The sequence below is a fragment of the Symphalangus syndactylus genome, chromosome 8, assembly GCF_028878055.3.
Source record: "Symphalangus syndactylus isolate Jambi chromosome 8, NHGRI_mSymSyn1-v2.1_pri, whole genome shotgun sequence".
Taxonomy (NCBI): Eukaryota; Metazoa; Chordata; class Mammalia; order Primates; family Hylobatidae; genus Symphalangus; species Symphalangus syndactylus.
In genome coordinates, this window is record NC_072430.2 from 66,490,717 (window position 1) to 66,507,768 (window position 17,052).

Here is a 17,052-nt window from a genome sequence, read left to right on the forward strand (position 1 = left end):
TCTAATTTCCCTGATGTTTTTGCTTTATCTATTGACAATTTTTTTTTAAATCTGTTGAGGAATTTGATCATTTTAAAGCTGAGAAACTTCCTCCTGATCAGCCGAGTTGAAACCCGGGGACCACAGGCGGGATATTCCCCTCCACAGGCTCAGAAAACGAGCTCTGTGCGGTGCAGAGGGTAAAAGGACTGCCTTTGTGGGGAGCCCACTTTGGCCTGGAGCTGACAACATCGTGAGAGCAAATCGGTTCCAAGGGCTCCTTTTTATAAAACGGGGAAACACAGCGGCACTCCTTCCTTCCCAGAGACGGATGTGTTTCATCCCTGCCTATCTGGAGCTGCTGTTCTAGTATGGCACAGGCAGATCGCCCATCTCTGAAGAGCAAGATAGGCCTGTACCCGGTTTCACTTTCACTGCAGACAGGAGAGTCTGTACACAAAGGTACCACAGCCGATCCATCTTTTTTTTTTTTTGAGACGGAGTCTCGCTTTGTCGCCCAGGCCGGGGTGCAGTGGCGCGGCTGATCCATCTTTAAACCCCCAGCTGAGGCGGCTTGTTTACTGAGGACAGGCTGGTCCACCTGAAGAGGCTGTTGGAGAATGACACCCCAAAGGCAGAAAGGGAGGGATTCCCCACGTGGCCCCAGAACAGCCTCACAAGGGCGGCCAGGACAGCCCCTCTTGCTGCGCCTGACAAGAGGCCCTTTGTCAGGCTGTCAGGCCGGGTTTTATTTTTAGACTCAGCCAGGGCTGCCTCCTGCCCGGAGCTTTCCCCTCGCACAGCTGTTGCCTCTGCTTTCCAAAGCCCTAGCCTACGGGTGCTGTGCTTCCCTTGGCCTTGGTGTGGCTTGACAAGTTGGAAGAATGATGGTGGCTTTAAAGAGAAGGGTTGAGGAGGGGTGAGCTCCCAGGCAGGCTCCTGGGCCCTTCCTGCTCAGCCCCGGGGCAGCTTGCTTCCCCCGATCCCAGCATGCACTTCCAGCCCAGGCATTTTAAAACCAAACAATCCAGCGCCCCCAAGATGGGCAGCCTCATTGCATTGGGTGGCTGGTTACCCCTCTTACCCCTCTGTCTGGGTGTGGGACACTTTACCTGGCACTGACCTGTTGAGTAGCCAGTGAGAAAGCTCAGAGCCAAGAGTCAAACTGCACAGCCACTCCTGAACCTCAGGCCCTCTCTGATCAAAAGAGTTCCTTGTATGTATTGTATTCTAGATAGCTTATTTCTTCCACTACAAAAGAAATGTGCATTTATTGTAGCATTTCCATCCAGCTCGACTCTCTAGACAAGTCTAGGCATAATTTTACATTCCTGATGCCATACTGGATTTGTAACTTTGACCCTCCATATGTGTATTTAAAATCCACACTGAAACAGGGACTATCTCTGGGGACTAGGATCAGGGAAATGAGGCAGTTTTGCTTTTTATTTTCTACCCTTTTGTATTGTTTAATCTTTTCCCAAGAAATGAATTTATTGTATTTCTTTCTTTAATTTTGTATCTTTTATTTTTTTAAAGATGGGGGTCTCACTCTGTTGCCCAGGCTGAAGTGCAGTGGTGCAGTCATAGCTCTTTGTCACTTAGAATTCCTGGGCTCAACTGATCCTTCCACCTTGGCCTCACCAGTAGCTGGGACTACAGGTGCAAGCCACCATGCCAGGATAGAAATGAATTATTTTGTAATGTAAAAAATAAAGGAAAGAGGACAGATCTAACTAAAGTCAGGGCTATTGCTATGTTGGACATGCCTCAGCCAGGACTCAGCACAGCAAGTGGGTTTTCTCTGTTCTTAAAAATATACTTAAGTAGGGCCGGGCGCGGTGGCTCACACCTGTAATCCCAGCACTTTGGGAGGCCAAGGCAGGTGGATCACAAAGTCAGGAGATCGAGACCATCCTGAGTAACACAGTGAAACTAAAATACAAAAAATTAGCTGGGCATGGTGGCACACACCTGTAGTTCCAGCTACTGAGGAGGCTGAGAGAGGAGAATTGCTTGAACCCAGGAGGCGGAGGTTGCAGTGAGCAGAGATTGCGCCACTGCACTCCAGCCTGGGCAACAAAGCGAGACTCTGTCTCCAAAAAAAAAAAATAAATAAAATATATATTTTTTTATTTTATTTTTTATATGTATATATAAGTTCTTGCTCCCACTGCTGTGGTCCCTTTAGCTAAAAGAGTTTGAAATGGCTATAGTGTCCCTGGAGACCTATTTTTGAGGAGCAGGCTGAGAGCTTCCTTCCTCTGCCCAGCCCCCTTCCCCCATGACTTTTTTTTCCTCTCTTTTTCAGAAGACTGATGCTATCAGGCCCAAGAATTGGCCAGGAAAGGACTCAGTACAGACAGGACCACTCAGAGAAACAATAAGATAAGTCCGCATATTTACAATACTCTGAAAAGCAAATTGTTCAGAGAGGGGAAGAGAACTAGCTGTTCTTTATCTTTGTTAGCACTTTTGTCCTTTGATTTGTATTCTCTCTTTCCATTCAGCCTCTGCTATGGTCTGAGTGTTTGTGTCTCCCCAAAATTCATATGCTGAAAGCCTAACCCCAGAGGTGATGGTATTAGAAGGTGATCAGGTCCCTCATGAATGGGGTTAGTGCCCTTATAAAAGAGGCAGGAGAAAGCTCGTTTGCCCCTTCCACCATGTGAGGACACAGAGAGAAGGCTCCATCTATGAGAAAGCAGGCCCTTACCAGGCACATCTGCCAGAACCTTGATCTTGGACTTCCCAATCTCCAAAACTGTGAGAAGTAAATTTCTGGCTCTAGGCGGCACCTGGGTTATGAATGAGGGTGCCACATTCCCTGCCTGGAGGACTACATGTTCAATGCAGGACACAGGTAAGTGACAAGCCTGTGGTGAGTTGGGCAGGTGGGCAATGAAGTCCAGAGCAGCCAGCCCAGCTCAGCGCAGCCCAGGTCAGAGAAGGTTCTCAGGATGGGCAGATGCCTGCATCTTAAAGGACTCATTAGGTGAGCAGAGACCAAGAGAAAGGCTATTTCCCCAGGAAAACAGGATTTCATAGCAAGGCCCCTGTGCTGAGCTTTTCTGTACATCACGGCCCTGCTCTGCACAGGTCTCATGTGGTTTATCACTGCATCCCCACAGCCCTGTGCAGCCATTGCTCTCATTATTCCCATTCTGAAGCTGAGGTCCCTAAGGCACAGAGGAGCCAAGGGACATTACCAAGGCCATCCAGTCAGTGACTGATGGAGCTGGGATTTGAACTAAGGTGCACTGGCTCTCGAGTCCCCACTTTTAACCCCTCGGTCATCCTGCAGCTTTGATAACTCAAGAAAGGAGGGGTGGCTGGAACACAGAGTTGCAGGAGCTGAGTTGGAAAGGTGGACAGAAAGCCACACCACACTGAGGAGCCTGAATTTCATCCTGAAGACAGCCAGGAGGATGAAAACAGCCACGCACCCCGATCCAACCTGGGTTCTAAATAGGTGTGTGCCTTTGCAAGAAGGATTGGTGAGGCCAGGAGAGGATAGCAGTGTGGAGGCTGTTGTAATCACCTAACGAAGAAGGCAGGCACTGGAGGTGGGTGGAGAGGGTGGCAAACCTGAGCTCCGTTGAGGAGTCAGGACTCCATCCAAATAGGATGTGGAGAGGGAGGCCTGTTGCTCAGCTTCTGGCATAGATGAGTGGGTGGCAGCAGCTCCTCTCAGGTACACAGGGAACACTGGAATAACAGCAGGCTTAGGAGAAAGGGGAGGACTCAGTTTGGGTGGCTGTGGTGAGTCCACGTGGAGATGGGACTCTATTTAGGTCAGTGGCAGGAGGAATGGAAAAGAGGTGGTGAGTGCCAGGGATCACTTTAAAACAGGTGTTGTTCACCTGGCCAGAGCTCAGGGGTCCGTACACTTGTGTAGGAAAAGCATTGTATCTTTATTTTCACTTCCGTCCTACTAAAGTTTATCATCTTCTTCAATTACTAATGTTAAGAGAATGACTATAGTAATGTTAGCAATATCTATGACTTTGTCGTCAATAGAATCACAGATTTTTCACACCATATTTTCACCTCACATTTCAGTTGTTGCATATATTTTCTTTTCTTTTCTTTTTTTTTTTTTTGAGATGGAGTCTTGTTCTGTCACCTAGGCTGGAGTGCAGTGGCGCAATCTCGGCTCACTGCAAGCTCCGCTTCCCGGGTTCACACCATTCTCCTGCCTCAGCCTCTCGAGTAGCTGGGACTACAGGTGCCCACCACCACGCCTGGGTAATTTTTTTTTTTTTTTTGTATTTTTAGTAGAGACGGGGTTTCACCGTGTTACCTAGGATGGTCTTGATCTCCTGACCTTGTGATCCGCCCCCCTAGGCCTCCCAAAGTGCTGGGATTCAGGCGTGAGCCACTGCGCCCGGCTATTGCAGATATTTTCAAATATCATTTATGTTCATCACTACTTAAAAATGACGTTATGCCAGGTGTGGTGGCTAACACCTGTAATCCCAGCACTTTGGGAGGCCAAGGCAGGAGGATTGCTTGAGCCCAAGAGCTCAAGACCAGCCTGGGCAACACAGCAAGATGATGCCTGTAGTCCCAGCTTGCAACTTCAAAGACAGACCTTCTTGCTGCTTGTAGAAATGCTATAATTCTATCTCAGGTGATTCCCATTAAGAAAGAAAAAATGTCTCTTAGCTCAGGCTGCTATAGCAAAATACCATACACTAGGTGGCTTAAACAACAGATGTTTATTTCCCACAGTTCTAAAGGCTGAAAGGTCAAGATCAGGGTGGAGTTTTGGTCAGGGCTCCCTACCTGGCTTGTAGACAGGTACTTTCTTGCTTATAGATTCACATGGGGAGGGGAGAGAGAGAGGAGGCTCTCTGATTTCTTTTCATATAAGGACCCAACTCTCACGGCCTCATCTAAACAAAGTCACCTCCCAGAGGCCCTGTCTCCAAATACCATCACACTGGGGGTTAGGGCTTCAACATATGAAGCGGGGGTTGGGGAGAGAGCACAAACATTTAGCCCATAACCATGCATTTATAATCATAAATGCTGCATTCTCTAGTAAGTTCCTGAGAAGGAAAGACTTCTGTTTTGAATGTGCCCTGAGAACCAAATCCTCCTATTACAATTTTATTTTATTTTTATTATGTATTATTTTTGGGGTTTTTTGTTTGTTTGTTTGTTTTTGTAGGCATCTCACTCTGTCACCCAGCCTGTAGTGCAGTGGCACAATAATGGCTCACTGCATCCTCAAACTCCTGGGCTCAGGCAGTCCTCCCACATCAGCCTCCTGAGTAGCTAAAACTGTAGGTGCAGGCCACCATGCCTGGCTAATTTTTTAATGTTTTTGTAGGGACAGGGTCTCACTATGTTGCTCAGGTTGGTCTTGAATTCCTGGCCTCAAGCAATCCACCTGCCTTGGCCTCCCAAAGTGCTGGGATTACAGGAGCGAGCCACCATGCCCGGCCCACTTACAATTTTATATGCCAGAGAATTATCAGAATTTTCCAAAGACTAACTTCTCGCTCTGCACATTTTGAGCCTAGTTTTCCTCTCTACCCACGTGCCTCTGCTGCGAGGCTCTGTGGGACACATTAGCATCACCATGTCCTGCCCTGCAGCACAGTGGACGCCGGAGTCCTAGGAGCTGCTTCCACACAAGCATGACCAGCTGTCACCGAAATCAGCAGGGAAGTGGACAAACCACATGGACATTCCCACACTAAACCCAAACTAATTGTGTCTCCAACTCAGCTTCCTGTTAGCTGGATCCCCAAATGCCAATGGCCACCTCAATGCCACTAACATAAGGAAACAGATGGCATCTTAACCAATTGTGGTTAAAATATCTTACTTTTGCAAACTTGACTAAAGCACCTCATGAACGCAGTGTGAGGGCCCCTCTCAGACACCTGGAAGGGGCCTGGCACGTGAGGACTCCACCTTCACAGTGAATCCACCTCTGCCTCTAGGACACCAGTTATGGATGTGTTGGCCACAGTGAAACCACTGCTTAAAATAAGGTAGCTGACAGTTACATAGCAATGCTTTGTATTTTATTAAGTTATTTAATCCTTATAACAACCCTAAGATGTTGGTGTTATGATAATCATCATTTTATAGATAGAGAAGGCCAGCTAACTTGCCCAGGGTCACACATGTAGTAAGTGTTGGACCTGGAATTTGAACCCAGGCAGCCTGGCTTAAGCTAGCACCTCATACACTTTCCACAGCAGCCCCACAGCCTCCACTACCATTCCGGGACTCTACATTCTTACCTATCACCTTCTGACATAGCACACATTTTATTGATTTGCCTATCATCTATCCCTTGCTACTGAAATATAGACTATGAGGACAGAGCTGTTTTGTTCACTGCGGAATCGCCAGCACCTACAACAGTGCTTGGCACATCATGGGTATGTAATGCATCTTTTGTGATTCTCTCTTCCTCCCTCCTCCTCCTCCTCCTTCTTATTCCTTGAGACAGAGTCTCTCTGTCACCCAGGCTGGAGTCCATTGGCACCATTGGGGCTCACTGCAGCCTCTACCTCCCTGGGCTTTGGTGATCCTCCCACCTCAGCCTCCTGAGGAGGCACGCCACCATGTCTGGCTATATATATATATATGTGTGTGTGTGTGTGTGTGTGTGTGTGTGTATATATATATATTTTATATATATATATATTTGTATTTTTTTTTTGGTAGAGACAGGGTTTCACCATGTTGCCCAGGCTGGTCTCAAACTCCTGGGCTCAATCCATCCGCCTACCTCAGCCTCCCAAAGCGCTGGGATTAGAAGTGTGAGCCACCACACCTAGCTGTGATTCCTTTAAATGCTTTACTTCTCCTCCCAGAAAGTAACCTATTTACTTCCTGAAAACGGCAAAAGAAAATAAAAACAAGAGAGGGAAGACACACACCAAAAAATGTGAACAGTCTGGTTCACATGAATTCCAAGGAGAAAATACTTTTTAAGAAGCTAGTTGGCCGGGCGCAGTGACTCACGCCTGTAATCCCACCACTTTGGGAAGCCGAGACGGGCGGATCACGAGGTCAGGAGATCGAGACCATCCTGGCTAAAATGGTGAAACCCCTTCTCTACTAAAAATACAAAAAATTAGCCAGGCGTGGTGGTGGGCGCCTATAGTTCCAGCTACTTGGGAGGCTGAGGCAGGAGAATGGCGTGAACCCAGGAGGCGGAGCTTGCAGTGAGCCAAGATCACACCACTGCACTCCAGCCTGGGCGACAGAGCGAGACTCCATGTCAAAAAAAAAAAAAAAAAAAAAAAAGCTAGTTAGTGGCCGGGCGAGGTGGCTTACGCCTGTAATTCCAGCACTTTGGGAGGCCAAGGCAGAAGGCTCACAAGGTCAGCAGATCGAGACCATCCTGGCTAACATGGTGAAACCCCATCGCTACTAAAAAAAATACAAAAAATTAGCCAGGCGCACTGGTGGGTGCCTGTAGTCCCAGCTACTGGGGAGGCTGAGGCAGGAGAATGGCATGAACCCAGGAGGAGGAGCTTCCAGTGAGCAGAGATAGCGCCACTGCACCCGGTCTAGGAGAAAGAGCAAGACTCCGTCTCAAAAAAAAAAAAAAAAAACCTAGTTAGCTGTGTCCTAAGTGCCAGTGATTCATAGTCCCACATATTTCAGACCAGGCAAGTTGTACAGAAAGCCAACTAAGGATGATCAAAAACTTTCAGATGATCTTGACTGTTCAGTTGAGGTTTGAAATTAAAAATCTATATGAGCACCTGACTGTATAATTATGTGATTTTTTTTTCCAGTAATATAAAGAGCCAAGAAAAACAGGTGGGTAGGTGGATCCAAGATTGAGGATTTGTTGGTGGGCTGTGCCAGCAAGTCAAAGAAGTGTCCTTCAAGCCAAGAGCTCTGGAGGTCATTCAATGGGAAGGCTGAAGGTCGGATGCTTTGTTAAGACTGAAGCTTGGTCGGGTATGGTGGCTAACACTTGTAATCCCAGCACTTTGGGAGGCTGAGGCAGGTGGATCACTTGAGATCAGGAGTTCAAGACCAGCCTGACCAATATGGTGAAACCCAGTCTCTACTAAAAATACAAAAATTAGCTGGGCATGGTGGCACGCACCTGTAATCTCAGCTACTCAGGAGGCTGAGGCATGAGAATTGCTTGAACCTAGGAGGCAGAGGTTGCAGTGAGCTGAGATTGCATCACTGCACTCCAGCCTGGGCAACAGAGCGAGATTCTGTCTCAAAAAAAAAAAAAAAAAGACTGAAGCTTGGCAGGATAAAGGTGTAGGGGAGGGAAAAGGAATGGGGTTGAGGACAGAGCGGAATTTCAAAGTTCAAGATTTCAGAGGAGAAGCAATTACAGGTGATGACCAGGTCTTGTAACAGGATAGGAGATACTGATGACAAGTGAGTAGAGCTCTAAGATGAGTCACAGGACAAGAGAAAATTTGATATTATGTGGAATAGGCACTAATGTGTACATTTATGAGCTGGAGCCATGATTTGTAAAACTTACAAACTGTAATGCCAGCTTTAAATGTCACCTTCTCCAGCAATCTACTTTTGATTGAAAATACTCTGTTTATAGTAATTCGAGGCCAGGCGTGGTGGCTCAAGTCCTGTAATCACAACACTTTGGGAGGCCAAGGCAGGTGGATCGCTTGAGGTCAGGAGTTCGAGACCAGCCTGGCCAACATGGTGAAACCCCATCTCTACTAAAAAATACAAAAATTAGCCACGCTTGGTGGTGGGCACCCGTAATCCCATCTACTCGAGAGGCTGAGGGAGGAGAATCGCTTGAACCTGGGAGGTGGAGGTTGCAGTGAGCTGAGATCTTGCCACCGCACTCCAGCCTGAGCGACAGAGTGAAACTCAGTCTAAAAAATAAAAAATTTTAAAAAGTTCTAAAATAGCAATCCTCTTAAAATTAACAAACCAGGATAGTAACATCACCTCAATTTGGTAGGTTCATAAAGTTGGGGATTGTGAGTTAGGCTTGTTGAAGTTGATTCTGTTCAAAGAATCATTTGCAATTCAACACGTACCAAAAAAGTATGAATTTTATAGCTCCAGATTAAAAGTCCCTTTTGATATAATACTGAAGAATTCATATCTTATTCAGTGCTACATACATCATAGAAGATCTTTAGTCTCCAGAAGTTCACATTGCAAGGCTACCAGACACTCAATAAATACATAAATATAATGGTAAACAACGGTAGGGTGGGAAAAAAGCACTTAAATCTCCCAGACACCCAATCCATTGAAATGCTCCAATTAGATGTAACCAGCAGATTTTCAGAGAAACAAAAAACATTAGTAGTTTTTTGTTCTCCGGTCGCTTAAAAAACAAAAAGATAATAGGAGGTTGAAATTACATGCAATGTCTAGTGAGAAGCAAAATTTCAACTTTTTTCACTGCCAAGTATAGCTGGGATAGGGAGAGAAATTTTTGTTCATATTTTAAAAAATCCAGTACTTAGCTTGAAACATTGAAGAAAGAGATCATAAATCCCAAATCAACTGTAGCCTGCAAGTAAATTGATTACATTCTCCTTTGAGGAAATTCATACTAAAAGAACTAACATGTGCATTTCATTAAATTCACCTGAAGTGATAAGAAGCCTTACTGAACTCTTTCAAAGTAGTGGCTGGGTAAAAGGCTTTCCATCCTGTGAACTTTCCAACCAGGAGACAACTAAGCAATATCCCCTTTCCCTGCTTTGAGAGGCACAAGCGCCTGGAGCCAATGCACCTCATTTGGCAGATTGACAGGCACCTGGGTAGTGTTGTGGACGTTAGAAGTGAAGGAATCCATGCACTAGAGCTTACATATGAAATAATTTTCAGAAATTTTATAAAACAAGGCAAACAATTTTGCCCTTTCCATTTTTCCTCTACTGAGTTTTCCTATCTCTGAGACAGATGGAGCACATGTAACAAAACCAACCCAATGCAGAGGATGCAATCTGGGATATTAAAAATAAAATCTTTTCCAAATCTTCATAAGCTCCTTTAAAAACACTTCCACCCAAGTGTTAAAGCCTCTAACAGAGGTATCTAAAAATGGAAGGAAGAAGAGGTGCCCCAAGCGTTCTTATTTCAAAACCAGTCAGAATTAATATGTATTTCTTTACACAATCAGCAAATATGACCACACTTAGTCATATGTGAACTAGAAAATGAGTATATCCCAGAGGACCCTCCATTAAGAATCTTAAAATATAAAAATGCTGAATTAAATATGGAAATAAGACAAATCAGCAAATGCAACTAATGCTCACATATTGTTAATATATTACTGGACTCCAAATAAACACTCTGTACCATTAAATTTTTCAAAAAACTTGGTAAGTATGTATGTATACAATGCTATATATACCATTGCATGTACAATTGTATATTATTGTATACATACATACTTGATGATGTGTATATATCTAATTCTATATACATATATAGCTAGATTTTGACATTGTATTCTCCATCCTTACTAACTATAAGTTCTTTATTATAGAAACATTGTAGCTTACATTTTACATTTTCATAATATTTAATTCTATATTTTCATAATATTTTAGCATAGGAACCTATCAATAGTGGCTCCTGGGTTTTACATTTTCTATGAAAAATTTATTTATTTTGAGCCATATGTAATTTCAGGTTTTTTAGGGGTAGATTAACCTCACAAAAATATGTTCAAATATCACTGTTCTATTGGCACTATCCAAAAAATGCATCAATATTCAATTACATGTAAATAAAATTATTTTTCCTCCTTTATCTCTTTTCCACTGGGCCATGTAAATAACCTGTTTGAAACATATTACTGATGGAAATTAAATGTAAATTACTTATTTCTTTTTTTTTTTTTTTTTTGAGATACAGTCTCTTTCTGTTGCCCAGGCTGGAGTGCAGTCACACAATCTTGGCTCACTGCAACCTCCACCTTCCAGATTCAAGCGATTCTCCTGCCTCAGCCTCCCGAGTAGCTGGGAATACAGGTGCCTGCCACCACGCCTGGCTAATTTTTTGTATTTTTAGTAGAGACAGAGTTTCATCGTGTTAGCCAGGATGGTCTTGATCTCTTGACCTCGTGATCCCCCCGCCTTGGCCTCCTAAAATGCTGGGATTACAGGCATGAGCCACTGCACCCGGCCTTCTTTTTTTTTTTTTTTTTGCCAGACAGAGTCTTGCTCTGTCGCCCAGACTGGAGTGCAGTGGTACAGTCTTGGCTCACTGCAACCTCCACCTCCTGGGTTCAAGTGATTCTCATGCCTCAGCCTCCTGAGTAGCTGGGATTATAGGCACATGCCACCACACCTGGTTAATTTTTGTATTTTTTTTTTAGTAGAAACGGGGTTTCACCATGTCGGCCAGGCTAGCCTCGAACTCCTGACCTCAGGTGATCCACCCACCTTGGCCTCCCAAAGTGCTAGGATTACAGGTGTGAACCACCACACCTGGCCTAAATTACTTATTTCTTGATTTATGAAGCCTCTATGCATTTGGGAACTTTTCTAAGTGATGGGTACAGCCATGAATCAGGCAAACAAAGGCCATTTAGTCAAACAGGGAAGACTGGAAACAAACTCATAAACAAGCAAATGAACAAAGACAATTTCAGATAGTGATGAGTGCTATGAAGAAAACAAAATCTGCCAATGGGATGGATAGTGGCCGAGAGCGAGTTGTAGAGAGAAAGGAGACAAGGTGGTCAGGAAATTGAAAAAGGTGGTATCTGGATCAAGACCAGAGTGGGGAAAGAAGCTAGCCTTGCAAAGAGCTGAGGGTGGTAGTGGGGGGATGCACGGGCAGAGTATTCCAGGCAAAGGAAGGACCAGAGAATGCAGAGACCCTAAAGCAGAAAGGAGATTGGGACTACAGTGTGGGGAAAAGGCAGGAGTGGGACTAGTGAGAGATGAGATCCAAGAGTGAGGCAGGGCCAGATTATGTAGCAAGGAATTAGGGTTTTATTATAAGGAGAAGAAGCCACAAGAACTGACTGCATTTTTAAAAGATCACTCTGTCTACCGTGAGGCAAATGGAAGAGGCAGTGTACATAATAAAAATATATGTATTTCATCCAGGCATGGTGGCACATGCCTGTAGTCCCAGCTACTCATGAGGCTGAGAGGGAGGATCATTTGAGCCCAGAAGTCCAGCCTGAGCCACATAGCAAGACCTCAGCTCTACAAAAAAGAATAAATAATAATATGTACACACACACACACACACACACACACACACACACATTTTCTGCTTTCAGTTCTTGGCACAGAGCTTCTAAAACCCTTGTAATTTCCTGACACAGAGTTCCTAATCCCTTGGATCCCTTGGAATTTCCTGGGTAACAGGACAGTCTTTTGTTCTAACGAAGTGACTCTTGGTGGCCTCTACATGGGGGCTGGTCACTGGAAGGTCGAAGCCATGATTAGATGTTTGCAACTTTCAGCCCTACCCTTCAGACTCTAGGAAAGGGAGAAGGGATGGAGATTGAGTTAATAATCCATCATACCTTCATGATGAATCCTCCATAAAAATCCTTGAACTAGGAGGTTGGGCAAGTTTCCAGGTGGGTGAACCCATCCACTTACTGAGAAGGTAATGCACCCCAGCTCCACAGGGATAGAAGCTCCTGCACTCAGGATGCTTCTGAACTTTGCCCATGTAAGTCTTCATCTGGCTGCTCATTTTATGCTTTAAAATATCCTTTGTAATAAATCGGCAATAGTAAGTAAGCAGTTTTCCTGAATTCTCTGAGCTGCTCTTGCAAATTATTGAAGCCAAGAAGGGGGTCATTGGAGCCTCTGATTTGCAGCCAAGTTGGGCAGAACCTGGCAACCTATGACTTGCAATTGGCATCTGAAGTGGGGGGCAGTCTTGTGGATTTGTGCCATAGGGAACTTGGAGATCTGCACTAACTCCAGTTAGTTGCAGAATTGACCTGAATTGTAGGACACTCAGCTGGTATTTGGAGAATTGGTTGTTGGTGGGGAAAAATTCACATATCATTGTGACCAGAAGTGTTCTGTGTTGAGTGTGAGTAGAGAAAAAACAGTTTGACTTTTTGCTGTAAGGAAGGGACAAGAATGGAAGCAGGGAGACCGGTTAGGAGACTAACACAGGAGTCTAGGGAGACACTATGGTGACCTTAGGTAAGGTGCTAGCAGTGCTCACCGTGGGGATGGTGAGAAGTGTTCAGATTTAAAATATATTTTAGAGATACAACTTGTACGACTTGCTGGTAAAAATCATTTCCTTTTCCCTAAATATTATCTCTCTTGAACTACATTTCCAAAGCTTTTCCGAAACAACTTTAGATCCAAGCCCCTTTCCCTCACTTCCCTACTCATATGTACATCCGCATATCCATCTTGTGCCTCAGAAAAAAAATTCTCCCCACCCTTTTTTTTTTTTTTTTTTTGATACGGAGTCTCACTGTCATCCAGGCTGGAGTGCGGTGGCATGATCTCTGCTCATTGCAACTTCCATCTCCTGGACTCAGGAGATTCTCCTGCCTCAGACTTCCGAGTAGCTGGGACTACAGGTGCTCTTCACCATGCCCAGCTAATTTTTTCTTCTTTTTTTTCTTTTTCATATGGAGTCTCACCCTGTCACCCAGGCTACAGTGCAATGGCGCAGTCTTGACTCACTGCAACCTCCCAGGTTCAAGCAATTCTCCTGCCTCAGCATCCTGAGTAGCTGGGATTACAGGAATGCGACACGATGCCCAGATAATTTTTTGTATTTTTAGTAGACATGGGGTTTTGTCATGTTGGCCAGGCTGGTTTCGAACTCCTGACCTTGTGATCCAACTGTCTTGACCTCCCAAAATGCTGGGACTACAGGCATGAGCCACTGTGCCTGGCCTACCCTTTTTAAATCACAGTTGGTCCAAATGGCTTACCCAGCCATCCATTCCAGGGCACCAAGTGCATCTCAGTCACTGCTGTGTCTGCAAAGCACAGAAGTAACTCTCCAGCTAACTGTTCCCAGGCCTTACAATTCATACTCTCCTACAGGCTCCTAGAGAAATTCTTTTCATACTTGTGCATGACTCTTTGCATGCCCAAGACTTCTGCACCTCTGAGGGTCTACTCCGTAAACCTCCAGCACCCCCGGTAACATGCAGTCGACAGTAATCAGGGCCCAGCTCAATACTAGGACTTTTACATGATTCATTTACTTAACTGTTCGCCACTCTCAGAGAACAGAACTATTAGTAGCATCAGCCTGTGGCTGAGGAAAACAGTTCATAGACATGTTTTGCAAATTGTGAGACAACACCCAGCTAGGATTCAAGTCAGATGGAGCTCAATGTGACTGTTTACTTCTGGTCCCACAGAGAACTGCTTCTCCAAGAACTGCTGCCCCAAGAACAACCCTCTCCCCCCTTAGTTAATCATCAGAGTTAGAACACAACTCTGGAGCCAAATTGCCTGGAGTGGAATCCGAGTGTCACTACGTTTTAGTCGCATTACCTTGGGCAAGGTGTTTAATATCTCTGTGCCTCTGTTTCCTCATCCGTAAAAGAGAGATAATCATAATGCCAGCCTCATTATAGGTGAGGACTAAGGGAATTACTATATACGAGGTGTTTAGAATAAAACATGGTATACAACAAGTGCTATATAAATATTAGCTATCATATCTCATCATCATCATTCTCCTGTCCCAACCACTGACACATCATCCTCATTTAATATTAGTGCATGTGATCACTGAGCCATTACCAAAAGCCCCTAGGTAGGTGTCTGTTGAGTGGGTTGTAAAGGTAATGCACAGAAAGGTCATTATATAAAAAAAAAAAAAAGTTGGTGGGGCAAAGTGATGAGGTGACTGTCAGAGATACTGAAGAGACACTTAATAAGTTGTGATTAATTTACTCTGAATAATGCATTGAAGTAAAGACATTTTCAAAGCATTATTTGGATTAAATTACTTACTGTTCCAAGGCTCATTTCACTAACCGGGAAGTGTATGGGGTGGGTAGAGATGAGTCTGTCCTTTCCAATACCTGTTTAGTCGTTGACATATACTGCTCCCAATCAGTTTCCTGGCAACTCAGGGTTAAGGTCCTGCATCTCAAGCTTCTGCCTTCACTTCATTGTTTTTAGTACTACAGCTTCTAGGATGTCTCCTAGTCAATATAGGCTGCATTTATCTGTGATAACAAGAACAACACATTTCAGCAGCAACAATGATCAAGTTTATTTCTTGTCCATTCCACATGTCCCTTGTGGGAGGGAAAAGAAGGCCCTGCTTATCATAGTCATTGAGAAACAAGGCTGAAGGAGGTTCCACCTCAGCATGCTTCCCTGATCACAGGGGCAGGGGAAAGGAAGCACGTCAAACCACATATTGACTCTTGAAGCTTTTACCTGGAAATGGCCCATCACACTGCTAATGCTTTATTGGCCAGAACAAGTCACATGGCCAGGCCTGGGCTTAAAAAGGAGAGTATGTACAATCTTCCTGCAGGGAAGTGCCCCAAATATTTGGAGACAATAATACAGGCTTCTGTAGGAAAGATTTGCCTGAAAGCAAAAAACCCATCTAAAAGTGGTTTAAATAATTGAGGGGTTATTTTCTCACACAACAAAAAGTCTGGAGATGGATCAAGGCCCAAAGAGGTAAATTTGGCATCTCAAACATGCCTTCAGGGATGCACTTTACTTCCATCTTTCTACTTTACCATCCGTAAGATGCCGGCAATATCTCCCTTCATAGTTCCAAGATGGCTGCAGCAGTGCCGGGCATCATGGGTAGACCAGCGATATCCAGAGAAGGATAGTAGCGTTTCCTCCATTAGTCTCATATTGTTTTGTTTTTTGTTTTTAATTAAAAAATTAGGCCAGGAGTGGTGGCTCATGCCCATAATTCCAGCACTTTGGGAGGCCAAGGTGGGAGGATGGCTGGAGCCCAGGATTCAATGCTGCAGTGAGCTGTGATAGTGCCACTGCATTGCAGCCTGGGCAACAGAGTGAGACCATGTCTCTAAAATAAATAAATAAATAAGTAAAAATAAAATAAATTAATATTTCCACAGTCTGATTCAGGCACTGAGTCCAGCACTTATTCCGGGGTCTCATCCCAAAACTCATCATGGTTAATCACGTGACTCATCACAAAACTATTCTTGCAATTTTGAGAAAATCCTTCTCAGAACCCCAGCTTACTTCCTTTTGGGTCCTATTAGCCACAACGAAATCATATGTCCATGACTTAGCCAGTCATTGGCAAAAGGAATAGGACTACCTTGACTACCTTCTGGGGTAAGAAAATATCTGAATTCCCTTTGTAGGAGCAACTCTGTTTTCTGTAAGAAATACGGCACTGAGCATAAGAATCAGGTAAATGTAACCTTATTTCACCAATTATGGGAAGGTCCTTTTTTCAGAGTGTAAATAAAGAGGGACCACAATGTCCGTTAGTGAAAAGCCTTCATTTGTGCTTACGTAATTAATTTACAGTGGAACAACTATGGGCAAATAAAGCAGTCAAAACAGGCATTTAATAGGGAAGGATCATTTACCAAAGGGTCAGGGAAATAAGAAACTACTTTGGGTTGATATTACATCCGTCTCAAAAGAGTTGACCAAAAGAATTCACCGCTCCCTTCTCTGTGGTCCCCTGACTAGAGTCTCCATTCTTCATCATTTCACCCACCACACTTACCATGCTTTATTGCCTTTATCTGTGTACCTGTCTGTCTCCACCTGCAAGACTGTAAGCTCCTTGAAAATATAATCTGTTTCATCTTTTTATTCCTGTGCATAATATAAAACAGTAGTGGCTAAAATCAATTGATAACCCAGTGTGTCCGAGAGCCCGTTCTAAATTCTAAATGAATTGACTCTTTAATATTCACAACATCCTATGAGGCATGTGTTATTATTATGTATGTTTTATAAATGAAGAGATGGAAAGTCAACAAGTTAAGTCCTTGACCAAACCCATATAACTATTAAGTGGGAGAGTTGGGTTTCAAATGAAGGCAGCCTAATTGGGTTATGTTTAGGACATTTGCCCAACAAATGGGTGAACCCAATATGCTTTAATATACAATAGGAAGGGGAGAGAGAGAACAAG

The 17,052-nt window shown here is 44.3% G+C and overlaps 1 non-coding gene across 1 annotated transcript; it reads right to left on the bottom strand.

Moving 5' to 3' along the window:
• Positions 1 to 15,975: 15,975 nt before the first annotated feature.
• LOC129489046 (small nucleolar RNA U83B) lies at positions 15,976 to 16,063 on the bottom strand. Its single transcript, XR_008659867.1, has one exon. It is a non-coding gene; the product is annotated as a small nucleolar RNA U83B (small nucleolar RNA).
• Between the last annotated feature and the right edge of the window lie 989 nt (positions 16,064 to 17,052).